General features: G+C 35.5%; 1 long non-coding RNA gene and 1 pseudogene across 1 annotated transcript; both read left to right on the top strand.

The window, feature by feature from the left end:
* Positions 1-631: 631 nt before the first annotated feature.
* LOC113073466 (esterase OVCA2-like) lies at positions 632-6,704 on the top strand (annotated as a pseudogene).
* A 2,913-nt stretch (positions 6,705-9,617) lies between these two features.
* On the top strand, positions 9,618-13,155 carry LOC113073464 (uncharacterized). The gene is made up of 2 exons (XR_003280501.1): positions 9,618-10,863; positions 10,964-13,155. It is a non-coding gene; the product is annotated as an uncharacterized LOC113073464 (long non-coding RNA).
* Positions 13,156-13,691: the final 536 nt, after the last annotated feature.

The following is a 13,691-nucleotide window of genomic DNA, read 5'->3' on the forward strand; positions in this document are numbered from 1 at the left end:
TGAATTAGATATGCACCCCTAGTCATCCACTTAAATGTTCATATTTCAGAAGTCTGGGGTCTTAGAAACTCTATGACATATGTTAGGCATATTTCTCTTCATTTAAGGCTCATACATTGTAGCATATTTGTGTTCTCAGCTGCACTTTGGAAATCTGAAATCATTTATGTGTGCTTTCGATCAGTATTATCATACATCATATCAGTACATCATAACTCCAGTCTTCAGTGTCACATGATCCTTCTGGAATCATTCTATTATGCTTATTTGCTACTCAAGAAATATTTATTATTTTTATCAATGTTAAAAACAGTTGGGCTGCTTAATAATTCCAAGAAATGTTACTTTCACTTTGCATCACTTAATCTTTAAATGATAATTGTTTAAATACATTGTAAGCATGATTTATTGTTAAAACAATTCCTGAATATTGTCCAATAACTGAAATCCCTTTCAAGTGCTGTGTGGCCTTTGAGTATATGGCCATGTTAATTCCAATCAGAAAGGTCGTACCAGTATTGATAAAGAGACATGTTAATATCAAATAAGCTATTATTATAAGTAATGGTATAACTTATAACCGAGGTTTTGTCCAGAGGTGCCAGTAGTGAGATCTTTTGGCCAGGTGTGAATGGAAATAGAGGGCAGAGAGGGAGAGAGACTGATCCTAATGGGAAGTGACAGTCAGTCCAGACTGTCTGTGTACATCATGTATGCAGATGAAGTTGATGAGAGGGAAGAAACGTGTGTTGGTGTGTGTGTGTGTAAGTGGGCACATTGAAGAGAACTGAAATTTGAATGCAAGTTCAACGTCTCTTCATCGCAGAACATTTCACATCTATTGACTTCTGGATATCTGACACCTGCTAACTCTCTGTAGACTACACATCTTCTCAGCAGTGGGTATATATATATATATATATATATATATATATATATATATATATATATACAGTATATATAGAGAAAAATGTATCCTGGATCAAGCCAAGCTTATTTCTGCTTTTCTGTTCACATGTCTGAACATTCAGTCAGTTCAATGATTCTGATCGTTACTGTCTCTCACATTACAATTGCACAGCCACATAACATTCTGGAACATAAGCGACGCTCACGAAGAGAAACCTCTGATAAAATTACTTGTGAAATTGATCATTTATCCATTCTGACCCATCTTTGCACTCTCTTGATTGCACTGTCATAAAAACAAAAAAAGATCTCATTCTTTTAACCTTTTCACCTTTCTTCTTTACTGCCGGTTTCACTGCCATTCTTTAATGCAGACAGAATATTACACTATAAATAGCCATGTAATGGTTAGCGCTAATTGCCATGTCCTCTGGGAAGACTTTAAAATGGTCCTAATTATCAGTGTAACACACTTGCCATGTATTCAGACAGAGTCACACTATTCAAACGCTCAAGCAGGGAGTCATCTGCATACATATTATTGGTTATTGTATGTTCTTTTAAATGTAATCTTTTTATGATGAATCAGATCTGTGAATCAATGAATCAATTCAGAATGATTTGTTATGTACCAGTACAACTGCATCATTTATTTTTCCTTTTGTGTTGCAGAGAGGAATAAAGATCATGCAGGGTTTGGAACGACACAAGGGTAAGTAAATAATGCAGTATTAATTTTGGGTGTGAACTGGTCCTATAAATTGAAATAGTATTAATAAATGTATAAATAATATTTAAGCTAAACCAATTATGGCAGTTTGGGGACATGGGAGAAAAAAAGTGAATATATTTAAAAAATTTACATTTTTCTGAATTGCAAAATATTAAAAGAAAAGTCATAATTGTGAGATAAAGTCACAATTACCTTTTATATTTTTTTATTCTGTGGTGAGGGAAAAAAACTGAATTGCACATTTAGAATTTTGAGATAAAAAGATGCTATTATCTTTATTATTAGTCTATGGAAGATATAATAATACTAATAAAAAGAAAACAGCAACATATAATTCCAGAACTAGTTGCTTTAAATAGTTCATTTTAGAGATAAACTCTATGGAAATTTGTGGCATGCTATTAAATATTGCAGACAGTAAAACAGGAAACACATTTACGGTAATGCACTTACAACAGAAAACCACAATGATGTGGTCTGAATGCTATTATTATGTTTATCGATGGTCTGTGGCACAAATTGTCCAAATTTTATTGCGTGGAACGTTACTGATAAGCTGCTCTAAAGCTTTCTGAACTGAGCTGGTATGAAGCAAACACAGAGGTCACTCAGCAGAGGCATAAATATTTGGTCAGAATAGCTGCAGGGAATGGGAATCAGCACATCCCACCCACAACGATGGCTACAATGCAAAGAAGCAAATCCCAGCTATTTGTGAGCAGAATATTACAGGTTGCATGCTGCCTGCTGAAAGAGATTTCATCCATGCTTTAAAGCTCAGAGATGATATGACTTCGGTTTATGATAAAGAGGCTTTGTGATTGCAGTGCGCTTATGCAGTTACAACAACATACAAATGACAGATTTGCTGGTTATGATCTATGATATATCACTATTGTAAAATAACAGATCCACAGCCTGGAACTAAGATATTAATACAATCTATTGTTATACTTTCCTTTCCTGCATGCAGTTCTATAATGTCCTTCTCTATAGAGCCTTTATCTTTACTGACACATTACCTGATATATGATATTCCTACATTTCTTATAATGCACTTTAACTGCATTAATGTGTCAATATTGTAAGGGAATGGACAGTTTAAAACTTGATATGAGGGGAGTATCATGATATGTGATATTCAAAGCTATTCAGAGTTCACATGTGTGTCATTTAGGCATGCGCTGTTGGATTTTAAACTTTAACCTGTCGCTTCTGGCCAAAATATGAGTCCATAATAATGCTTCCTTCACATGAAAAAGTGACATGTTTGACATATTTGTTTAAGACAGCTTTTCGACTGTTTTGCTTGTAAAACAGTGCTAGGTCTGTGCATATTTCTCACTTGATTCAGGAGAGATAACTTTTTCATAGAAGAAAGCAATATTATGGATAAATGAAAAAGGCCGGAAGTGACCGTTTGGACTGGAGTCATGTTGTGGATTATTGTGATGTTTTTATCAGCTGTTTGGACTCTCATTCTGACGGCACCCATCCACTTCTGAGGATCACTGGTGAGCAAGTGATGTAATGCTGAGTCTCTTCCAATCTGTTCTGATCTTTTCTTTGTTGCCAGAGTTGCTCTGATAAAGAAAATAATAATAATACTAATAAAAACTTAAATTCTACCATATTTAAAACCTTTGATTTCATTTATATATATATACATATATATATATATATATATGTATGTGTATATATATATATATATATATATATATATATATATATATATATATATATATATATATATATATATATATATATATATAACTCAACTTTTGTAACAGGGTTGCGCAAATTGCAAACCTTGTATAAAAGACAGCTCACATGAAATTTAATTTTGTTCTGAGGTGCACCAACAACATTTTATAAAAGTTAGGCTCTCTGTTCCCTGACACTTATTTTTTTAGAGTTTCATTTTGCACACTGTTTCTGTAAAGCGCCTGTTGTTGTTTGTGTACTGAATTTTATGGGTGACACTGACACGGTTACTCATCCCAGTACTGATGCAATCCATGTCATTCTGATCCAACGGTCCACTTATAAAATGACCATACGTGTGCTTGTTTGTGAGCAATTGTGGGCGCAAATGTGCTCACGCTCCAGTTTCGTGTGTGTTTCTGTGCATATATCCTTCATCTCATCTGTATTCCGCACTGACGTTTCCTGCAGGGGTTACTTCCTGCTGCAAAGAGTGAGAATGGAGCACCCTCACCTGCCGCTAACAAGCCACATTCAAGAATAAATCACTTAAACAGCACTGAAAGGAAGGCTGGCCTTAGGGCCTGTTTTATTTATTTGGTCTTATTTGTGACTCATCTCACTGTTTGATCATGGTGAATATTAAAGAGAACGGCAGTTCAGACAGAGGACAGAGAAACTAAAAGGTAATGAACAGGTGCGTTGGTTGATGCAGGAAGTCCCTTGAAGGAGCACATCGAAGCATTTAATGTGCGATGAAATTCTTGGCACTGGGAACATAGCTTTGGATGTGTTTAAATCTGTTAATGTGGAGAGTGAAGTATAGAGTGTCCGTAGGGAACGACTGGGAATTTGGTTAGCATATACTCAATATGCACAGACAAGACATTAAATTAGACAGAGAGACTCATTAATTAAACCTCTTTTTCTCGTACAGATATTCATTTAAGTTAACATGCTGGATCGCCTGAAAACCTCCTTTAATTATAGCTTGAAGCATATGCTTGGTGCTGGTTTCTGCCGCCTGTGTTCTCCACAGCACATGGAAGAAATATTCTTTCGTTTCAGGGATGAGATGCACTTACAAAAAAAAAAAATAATAATAAACATTTATGGAAAATATATGTACTATCTTTCTGTCTATCTATCTACTGTTCTCTCTATTGTCTATTTTTTATCTGTCTACTGTTCTATCTATGTTTCTGGCTGGCTGGCCAGAACTGGGATCAGTAATATTATACCGATAAACTTTATGGTGCGTAAGAGTATAAGTGTTAGAGGCATCAGGCCTCCAGGGTTCCTGCTCATTTTTAGATTAATTGTCAAGTGCTCAGGAGGCACAATCATCCAGAAACCTCACTGAGATCAACAGAGAGATGTAATCATCTAACCAAATTAAGAACTTTCCCCTCCAGGATAGCATGAAATATTGAATGCATACAGATTTATGTTAAACTTTTTGTGCGGTTATTTACAATCTTTGAAAGCTTGCAGGCAAGGTTTATTTTATTTTTATTTATTTATTTATTTATCTTATACAAACATTTGTTAATATGGGAAAACACAGAATCCCAAATCATTTTGCATAATTGTCTCTTTCGTTGCTTTATTTATTCAGAAATGATAGCATGTGTATTCATATTAAATGCAGCGATGCTTTCCTGTTTAGACATACAGTTTGATTTAAAGAAGATCTGCTGTCAAGGCTTCTGTTATACTCAATGCACAGAGACCCTTGATTATAATAATGCGTTTTTTTGATAATTAAATTGAATGGGTAAAACAATTTGTGGCAATCATTTTAAAGAGACATTATTCGGTTTCTTATGAGAGGCTAACGTTTAAGAGGCATAAGAACACCGCACATTTCTACAGTGAACGCTTGCCCCCTGGCGCTTATATTCGGAAGTACATTTCTGCTTCTACTTTTGGGAATCGATAATGTGCAAATTATGCAACGCACACCTGAAGAGTTATGAATTAGTTATGTTTCAACACGGTAACAAACCAGTCGCACAAGACGGAAACATGTCAAGTTTAGTTTCTTTTTAGCATTTTGAATGTTTTTTTAATTATTAAGTCGACACAGCACAATATAACTTGTGTTACGTCAACTTGTTGCTGGTTGCTTGTGTTTTTGGAGTTTTGACAATAGCTAGACAATTATCGCTGTGATAGACTATTAATAATATTAATTTCCAAAGCTGCAGTTCCACTTCGAATTGTCTGTATTCAAGGTTATCGACAGAATGGTATCTCTTTTTTTAGGGAGAATACAGGAGCATTAAGTGAAATATTAAAGAGACAAGTGGAGTTGTTGGTGTATATTACTGCACCAGTGATGGTGAAGTTGTACATTACCACACCACATCAAGTTCCTGCAATTCAAAAAAAAATGCGTTTAAAACTGATAATGTTTGCTATACCTCAAAACCTTGTGGGTTGCCTACTATCATAAGTACATTAAAATGTATAAACCTATTTTATACATTAGTCACCACAAAATCAGTCATAAGGGTAAATTTTGTGAAATTGAAATTTATATATAATCTAAAAGCTGAATAAATAAGTTGTACATATTGATGTATTGTTTGTTAGGATGGGATAATATTTGGCCCAGATAGGTTTGTTTGAAAATCTGTAATCTGAGAGTGTATTTAGAAAAATCTAAATACTGAGAAAATCACCTTTCAAAGCAATGCATATTGCTAATCAAAAAATAAGTTTTGATATATTTACGGTAGGAATTTAACAAAATATCTTCATGGAACTTGTTCTTTATCCTGATTTTATCCTTATGATTTTTGATGTAAAAGAAAAATCCATAATGTTGAACCTTGATCTTATTACTTTTTCAATGCAATCAGCCAATCAGGAGCCTGAGAAGACGGACAGTGGTAATGATGAGGACCAGAGGGGCTGATGGTTCTCTGATGTCCAGGCACAAAGTTTTATCGCTCAGCGGGATTGTGAGAGCAGCCTGGGTCTGGAAGAGAGTACAGAGACTGTGAAAACTGCAGTGAAGGATCTTGGGCCCTTCGGTGGAATCGGGCTTTAGTCATGGTGGCAATGCTGTTTGCTCTGAAAGAACAAAAACTAGAGCCTGCTTTTAATTTCCAGTTTGCCATCCAGGTCACCGGATTCCACAGTGCCTGTTCCCAACATCTGTGCTTTTACGAAGGGCCGGCGATAACAATCCCCTCTCTGCATGTGTTTGGACAGGATGGAGGAGATGAGCCGAGATCTGCTGCCAGCGTTTGATGGAGCTCAAATCCTCATTCATCCCGGTGGACACTTTGTTCCAGCAGCATCTTCTCACACGCAGTCATACCAAGACTTCCTCGAGAAGTTTCAGTGAAATTATAAAATAGTATGTGAGAGTTTCTTTAGAAATGTTGGCCCATATTGATAGGATAGCATCTTGCAGTTGATGGAGATTTGTGGGATGCACATCCAGGGCACGAAGCTCCCGTTCCACCACATCCCAAAGATTGGGTTGAGATCTGGTGACTGTGGGGGCCATTTTAGTACAGTGAACTCATTGTCATGTTCAAGAAACCAGTTTGAAATGATTCGAGCTTTGTGACATGCTGTATTATCCTGCTGGAAGTAGCCATCAGAGGATGGGTACATGGTGGTCATTAAGGGATGGACATGGTCAGAAACAATGCTCAGGTAGGCCATGGCATTTAAACCATGCCCAGTTGACACTGAGGGACCTAAAGTGTGCCAAAAAAACATTCCCTACGCCATTACACCACCACCAGCAGCCTGCACAGTGGTAACAAGGCATGATGGATCCATGTTGTCATTCTGTTTACACGAAATTATGACTCTACAATCTGAATGTCTCAACAGAAATCGAGACTCATCAGACCAGGCAACATTTTTCCAGTCTTCAACTGTCCAATTTTGGTGAGCTCGTGCAAATTTTAGCCTCTTTTTCCTATTTGTAGTGGAGATGAGTGGTACCTGGTGGGGTCTTCTGCTGTTGTAGCCCATCCGCCTCAAGGTTGTGTGTGTTGTGGCTTCACAAATGCTTTGCTGCATACCTCGGTTGTAACGAGTGGTTATTTCAGTCAAAGTTGCTCTTCTATCAGCTTGAATCAGTCGGCCCATTCTCCTCTGACCTCTTGCATCAATTCGCCGTTTTCATCCACAGGACTGCTTTTCCCTTTTCCATTCCCTTTACCATTCTTTGCAAACCCTAGAAATGGTTGTGCGTGAAAATCCCAGTAACTGAGCAGATTGTGAAATACTCAGACCGGCCCACGCTCAAAATTGCTTAAACCACCTTTCTTTCCCATTCTGACATTCAGTTTGGAGTTCAGGAGATTGTCTTGCCATGTAATTGGTTGATTAGATAATTGCATTAATGAGAAATTGAACATATATAAATATCTAGAGTATATATAAAATTACAGAATTGCCTTTTTATGTTCAAAGTTTTTGAACCTTTAGACAAAAACGTTTTTGTAGAGTATCATATTAGACACATTGTGCTTTTATTGCTTAGTGTGATATAGGTGAGTATGGAGCTTATATTTGAAAACACCTTTTATTATTCAGAGGCCCAAAATGTGCAACAAAATATGCAATTTGAGCCAGTTGTTGATATTTATATGGCCAAAATAATATTGAAGTTCTGATAGCTAGTATTATTTTTATAGGAGCAAAAGCAGACTCATTTAAAATGCATTTAAACTTCAGTTGTCACTCTATATCTACCAATGATCCATGTCTTAATAAGATGATATTAAATGCTTAGTTTTATGATCAAGTTTGTAGTTGATATTGCTGGGGTCAAAACATAAAATGCAATGATGAAATAAATACAAATAAACGTTCATCAAAAGCCCAATGTATTGCATTTGATACATTTTAACTTGTTAACATGATGTCGCTATAATTTATAAAAATGCTTACAATAATTATTATATACAAAATAGTGTGCTAGTAGAGCTGTTATGTCCTTAGGTTTTTAGAACACTGTTCTGGGGGATGAACTTGATGTGATTCATGTGGGTGGATTTTCAGATTTTCTGAGTAATTAAAGTTTAGTGCTGGCACCTGAAGTACTTTCAGTTTCCAGTGGGGGCGTTAGTGGGCGTCTTTCCCCTGCAGCTGTTCATCATTTTGATTTCTCTGTCAGTGTTTGTGTTTGTGCACGCTCACAGGCAGATTGGGAACTCTGTGTTCTCGTGTAGCTTAAAGGCAGTTTGGCGGCCCAGGATTACATCTGTGATGATGATTTCCAGATGTTTGTGGGAAGCACTCCTCTAGTCTCACTCATTCTTTCCAATGTTGCCAGAGCCTCCCTGCACCTTCCCTTGCCTTTAAATGACCTGATCTCTCACTTTTTTCCCCACTCTCCCCGGCTCCATTCCTCTCTTATTCTTGTAAATGGTTATAAAACAGCTCTGTACAACAGCTCAAGACATTAGGCTGTGATTTATTTTATAAGCAGTTTGCACTGTATCTACTATGTATTATAAATAGTGTTAATAAAAACTCGAAATCCACATTGCTTATTTTATTATGACGCATCTGTTGTGTCATTGTGCACTTTGTCAAAGTCTCTTTAAGACAAATCACTTGGTGGCCATCTTGAAAATATCCCGAGGCAAAGATTTTAGCCTCTCTCTGCTTGCAATGTGTATTTATCTGGTCCAGTTGTTCCAGTTTGTTTGCTAGAGATTGTTTACTAGAATAAACAGTCAATGAAAGGTTTTTACAGAGCCCCTAAAGGGACATGGTGATAGAGGGAAAGTGATATTAAGAAATATTATATCTCACTGTTTTTGCTTTCCCCTAATAAACTTTCCACACAGAAAAAAGTATACTAATCTGGCTAAATCCGTTAAAATAAGATGAATCAGAGTGAAATGTTTGGAGGATATCAGATAGAAGGAAAAATTATATTTTGCATTTGCTCAAAAAACTTTCAAATGTTTGCATTCCACTGTAAAACTTCACATTCACAAACCTTTAGCATTCTCTCAAATTATGTGCAAATTATTTTTTCCATAAATTTTTTTTTTAATGTGAGATCTATCTCTTTTTTTCCTCCTTTCTGGCCTTCTTCTGTCATCATTTCATCCTTTAGTTTTATATAATTATTATAAATATTCTATATAAATATGCGTTAGCGTTTTCATTATTAACACATTTTGCTACAATACCAAGTCAATGATTACATTTTACAGACCCCCCCCCCCCTTTTTGTTTTTCTGTTCTTTCCTTCTCAGTGCCACGTGTCTCTTTCTCCATTCAAACACATGGTTTTGATAAATGGAAGACAAGAGAAGAGGAGAAACACAGAAACTCCCTCTTGCCAGTAAGTTTTACAACAGCTCCGTGACTCCCGGCCTCAGGAATCCATGGTCTTACACAACAGCAGTGGTCAGGGGTGAGAGGGAGAGTTGTGTAAGAAATGTCTGGAAAAGATAGACGTGAGTGGTGTATCAGGCTATATTTTAACTCTGGTGGCCTATAGTAGAAGGCAGGATGATGCCAGCAACCTGTGTTAAAAGTAACAGGAGGTGTTTTTTTTATTTTCTGAGGAATGGGGAAGGTGTGGTTTTGAGGATATGGGCGGAGCTACAACATTTTTATAAGAGTAGTAGGACTCAGTAGATTCATCCTGCGCCGTTAAACATTCTTTTATGTTCTCTCATCCTGAAATCTGATTTAATGGACTATATCACACTATTTCTGGAATTTTGCATTTATTTTTGCTTTCATACTGGAATATTTATGTCTACATCTTTATTGGAGAATTTTGGGAGAGTGATGCATTTGGAGCAGTGATGAATTGGGTATCTAGTTTGTCACATGTTGGAGTCATGTATGTATTGTATCGTACAGACAAACATGGTTTAATTTATAGACACACACAGTATATATATGTATGTATTTGTATTTGTCTATGTACTTATTAACAGACTAGCTTAAACCATTATAATACAATGAAATGTTGGATCAAAAGTGGATCAAAGCCTTTAATATTTGAAGAAGACTGAAAGGTACTTATGCGGTTTCCCAGAAGAGCAGATGAAGGTTAATTCCAGGAAATTTTGTTGTGGTGAAGAGGTCACTGAGTAGATACTGTTTTGCTGGTGTGGCCGAACTGACCAATCAGATTTCAGCAGTTACTAAGCAGGTGGAGGGAGTTTCCCAAGGTTATTTAACCTAAAGAATAACTATGATGCCACTCTGTCAGTTTGATGAAGCACATGGTCCATATTTACAGACAAGACAAGACTAGGACAGGATGACGAACGAGAAATTTTTTTCCATTGAAAACTGTTTAATGTTCTATAGTGAGGAAATGATTAGGGATTGTTTTGTTGCTATGTTGGCTTTTTTTTTTTTTTTTAGAGGGTCAGGCTGTGTTTTATAACCAGGAATTCAGGAATTCATCCAGCATAGTATGGTTTGAGTTACTTATTATTTATTCCCAGCCGGATCCAAACACACGGTCCTGCCACTTCATGGTTTTCCTGTTTGTGTGGACAGTGCGTATCATAAGCCAAAGTTAGTTTCCTGACTTCTCAACTTCCCAAACTCATGTCTTCTTTTTCTTTCTTTCTTTCTTTCTTTCTTTCTGAGCTACAGGAACTCTCTGTGTTATCATTGGTGAGACCTACAAGGTTTTGGTGAAGAGGAAATGCTTTGATCTGGACAAAAACCTTCAAATTATTGTGGTTTGGCTGTTCCTTCTTGTGCGTCTAGTTGTTACAGGGGCATGTTTGGGTCAGTTAGAAGTGGAACTGATAAATCACAGACTATACTTCACATTTCTAATCACTGCTTTTAATGTATCTTGTCAGTTTGTCTTTGTCCTTTTAAAATGGAAATAATTTATTGATTTAAAAAAAAACTTAAAATCAGATTTAAAAAAATACAGAATTTAAACTTTTTTTAGGGCAAAACATGTTGCTGATTATGTCTTGCATTATTTTTTCTGCTTTTCTGTTTCAAGGTCTGACACTGCCACGTTTATCTTCTTTTAGAGGCTGAATGTGTGATTAATAATTCTTAGAGTGGCTGTGAATCAGTGTGTGTGTGTGTGAGTGTGTGCGTGTGTGTGTGTCCGTCCATCCGTCCCTGCACAATGCCCTTAGCCCTGAACAGTAAGAGTTTATGTGCTGAGGTTCAAGTATCAGCACATGGTCTCTTACTTGTAGGGAAAAGAGTCTTTATCAACTTCTCATTGCTTTTTTTTTTCAAAGTATTCACTTTGTTTTGCGAGATCAACATTTACTTTTAATCATTCAGCAACAAATAAGTCACAAGTTTGGCATACATAAGGAAACAATTTTCAGAAAGATTCAAGAGTAAATTTAAAAATATATATTTGATAAAACATAGAAGAATAGATAACTTTTTTAATGCTCGACATGGTTTAGACTAGATTAATTATAAAAAATTTTGTTTTATTAAATTTAAACCCAGGAAAAAAATGTGTAAAAAAAAAATTCAAATGGAGACCGATAATGCTTGGATCCAAAAATCCTTAAAAAATGTTATAACCCTGGGGGGGGGAATAGAAAGAGAAAAAGACTTATGTCATATTTTTTATTTATTTATTATTTATTTTTCAAAGCCACATTTAAAATATTTAGGACCGTCACAAGTTTATCATGCAAAGGCAACAAGTTTCAGAAGCTAGAAAAAAAAAAATATATATATATATATATATATATATATATATATATATATTTTTTTTTTTTTTTTTTTTTTTTTTTTTTAATCAAAATTATGTGTAGAAAGTGACTTTATTTATTATTGTCTGCCAAAGTGTTTTGTCATTTTTTAAACTTGGATCCATGATCAAAAGCTGATTTAAATGTAAATAACCCTGGGCAAAAATATTTAATTAATTTAAACAACTGCTATAAAATATTAAGGAAAGTTTGTCAAACAAAAAAGTCAACAATATTCAGTAATTCTTAAGTGTATGTCTACTGAAGCTAGAAAACAATAGAGAAAATATTTTAAACCAAATGTATGTGTAGGAAGTGGCTTTATTTATTGTTGTATGCTAAATAATAATAAAAAATCATCATGGTTTAGATTTGATTTTTTTTTTTTTTTTTTTTTTTTTTTTTTACTTGAATCCATAATCCAAAAAATGCTTAAAATGTAGATCGCCCTGGCTAAAAAAATTTTAACTATGAAAAATTTCATAATTTAAAATGTTAAAACCAAAACAATTGTTTTTGGATATTGAGATTTTATTTACTCAAATTTTCATATAAATTTTTTTTTACAATGGTACCACAAAACCGTAGCCCACAGACTGTTTTCCACAACTACAAACTCTCTCCTCCAGAGGGCGATGTCTGACTGCTAAACTTAAATATGATTTTATTTTTTATTTTTTTGGGTCCATATCCTATTGCACACCATTGCTGCAGATAAAAATTAATTGAAACAATACATCCCTTCTAATATGTATTAATTACTCACTGTATTGAGTATCTGTCCCAGATGTCACTGCATGTCACCAGTAAAAAGAAAATGTACAGCTTTCATCAGTTACACAAACATATTCTGTCACTCTATCCTAATTGAAACTGCTTCTCCCTGTTCCACAGGAAATTGCCTGGAAAAAAAGGAGCAGTCATTGGCACTCCACATTAGAATGAATCACTTGGCCATCAGGGAACAAACTGAATCATCAGGAAAACATTAGAGAGAAATGATTGTATATTCTTCTACAGTTCATTATTTCATTACATTCTGTATTGATGTTTTTAATGTATGTTGTGCAAAGAATAAAGTTTTCAGTCACAAATCAAGAATCACAGTGTAGCTTTGATGCTTCAGTCTGAGAAAAACATGCTTACTTTCACATCGACGGAAAGAGTCTTTTAACAGAGTTTCAGAAGAAGGGAAAGATATAAACAAATCAATTCAGACTTTGACCTACTTTCTAAAATCAAATCATTGTGTAAGTGCTTCTTAGAAAAACATCCGCATGTTACAGTTTCACATGCATTTTGGTTTTACGCAATCATTTTCTGATGCTTCCAGTTGACGATACAACACCTGCCCCTTAGCGACCATGGCTGTAGACTGTTACCACGTGCCAACACTACAGTAACAATCTAAAGCCACGGTCACCATGGAGACAGCAGAAGTAGGGAGGAGGGGGTGTTGGCATGGTAACTGGAAATAGTGCGAGCCTATTGGCTTGTTTCGATGAAACGCAATGCCTCCATAGCACAGGACTTCCCCAATACAGGCTCAGATTTACACAACTGTTTGCTGTCACAGCCGAATATGTGCAATGAATGCATGCATGTGCATTTTAGCAGCCTTCCCTTTTCAATCACAA

The sequence above is a fragment of the Carassius auratus genome, unplaced genomic scaffold (assembly GCF_003368295.1).
Source record: "Carassius auratus strain Wakin unplaced genomic scaffold, ASM336829v1 scaf_tig00012192, whole genome shotgun sequence".
Taxonomy (NCBI): Eukaryota; Metazoa; Chordata; class Actinopteri; order Cypriniformes; family Cyprinidae; genus Carassius; species Carassius auratus.